Source organism: Vigna radiata, chromosome 9, assembly GCF_000741045.1.
Source record: "Vigna radiata var. radiata cultivar VC1973A chromosome 9, Vradiata_ver6, whole genome shotgun sequence".
Lineage (NCBI taxonomy): Eukaryota > Viridiplantae > Streptophyta > Magnoliopsida > Fabales > Fabaceae > Vigna > Vigna radiata.
In genome coordinates, this window is record NC_028359.1 from 12,307,850 (window position 1) to 12,309,991 (window position 2,142).

A 2,142-nucleotide genomic window follows, 5' to 3' on the forward strand; every position below is an offset into this window, starting at 1 on the left:
TCTNTGGCATTCCTTGTGCGCATGCCATAACATCAATGAAGTTTCTGAACATCAATGCAGAAGATTACATAACCCACTGGTTTAGAAAGTCCACTTATGAAGAGACTTACAACAGCATAATTTACCCTATCAATGGTCAACATATCTGGGAGGTAACACCCTATTCAGATATATTACCTCCAAAGAAGAAGGCAATGCCAGGAAGGCCCAAAAAGAAACGAAGATTGGAGGACTAGGAGTTGAAGAAGAATATTAGTGAGTTAAGAAAGGGTGGTCAGAGAAAAAAATGTGGTATATGTAAGGAGCTTGGTCACAACAAGAAAGGCTGTCCACAAAGACCTACTGCCCAATCTGCTTCTGAACAAACACAAGGCACCCAAGGTCCGCCAACAGATGTTCCACTTACCCAAGAATCCACTGTGATTGCAACTGCAAGTGGTCCTCCTCAACAACCAGACCCCACTGTGAATGATGAATGATGACTGCTATTAGGATGAAACTATTGTTGAATGATGAATGATGTAACTGATGTTGACCTTATTTAAATTTTAAACTCTAATATTTTGGATGTAATCATGTTATGATTTTGGATGTAATGATATTAGGATATCATTTTGGATGTAATCATATTCAGATATATCATTTTGGATGTAATTTGTCATATATATTGGATATTAGTTTGGATATGAATTTGATATCAGTTTCGATATTGATTGAAGAACATTTGTGTTCACCATGTCATTTTGGTAGCTATGAAGATTGATAACAATTCTCATAAATTGGCTTACAATTGCTGCTAAACAGCAACTGTACCACTCATATTTTGATTAAATAATATTTAGCCTTTGGTTGAAGCTTGTACAAGTCAGTTTTCATAAATAAACGTTGCTCCAAAACAAAAATTTTAATTTAAGTTCAGTTTCATTCCTCTGATAAAAATTGCTTGCTAAATTGGCTTAAAGTTGGTGTTAAAGACCAACTATACCACTGATATTTTGATTCCATACAATTTAGCCTTTGCTGGTACCTTGTATAAGTTATATTTCATAAAGAAAACTTGCTCCAAACATCAAATTTTGATTTACAACACTTTTCTGCAAATTGGCCATTCAAATCACCATTTTATTTCTGATATCAGCCATCAAGGATACAACTTAAGCAATCAAAAGCTTCATACCACATTACTGAAATGAAAAACCACTGAAATACAAACATCTCCACTAATACAACTTTCACCCAACTTTCAGCAACAGTGACACTAAAATTACATTGAAAATAAAGTTCACAAACATCATCCCCACTAAGATTTTAAACCACTTTTCCAACCTAAGTAAGGTTTTCTCCATAGAAGCCATTCTCATCTTTTCAAGATAAGATTTCTTCCATACTCATCAAACCCACTTCTTCAGCTCGTGCAGTAGCACTCCTTTCTTCTACCACTCCTTGATTTCCTTCTTCCAAGCACCACTCAAAGAAGTTGCACCCAACCAATTCGTCATTCTCACCCTGTTCAAGAACAACACAAAGAGCTTCGTCAAAACCCAAAATTTAGGGCAACCCCAAAGAATAATGGTTATGGAAAACTCACCTTGAAGTTAGGACACCCTGATGAGTGGTTATTTCTTGAACTATATTTAGTTTATTGCACTTAAATAAACCAGGGAATTGTGTTTAATTGCCTGTTATTTCCCCGTTTTCCGAATTCTGCTTAATTTGGTCGGAAATTCGTAATTGTGCTAATTTGGGTTTTCTGAGCTGATTAAGTGTATTTTGGTTGCAGGGAAATTTTGGGAAACATCATTTGGAGCATTAGGGATGGTGGCATGATCATTCAAGACTCAACATTTAGCCATTTCCATTTTAATAAAGTTGTAATTTCGTTTTCTAGAAGCCCTTAATTGGAATTAGGTGTTTTGGACCCCTTTAGGGGCATTTTTGTAAAAACCAATTGTGGGGACCATGTGGCATCCCTTTAGGGCTGACTTGTAGTGTGTGGACCCCACCAAAAATGAAAACTCTTGGTCCAAATAGAGGAGAAAACCGAGCCACACAATTACTTCTTCCATTTTTCATGTTTTTGGTTTCATTCTCCTAGGGTTTCTCTTGTTTTGAACATGCTCTCATGGTGCTTGCTTGGTGCCA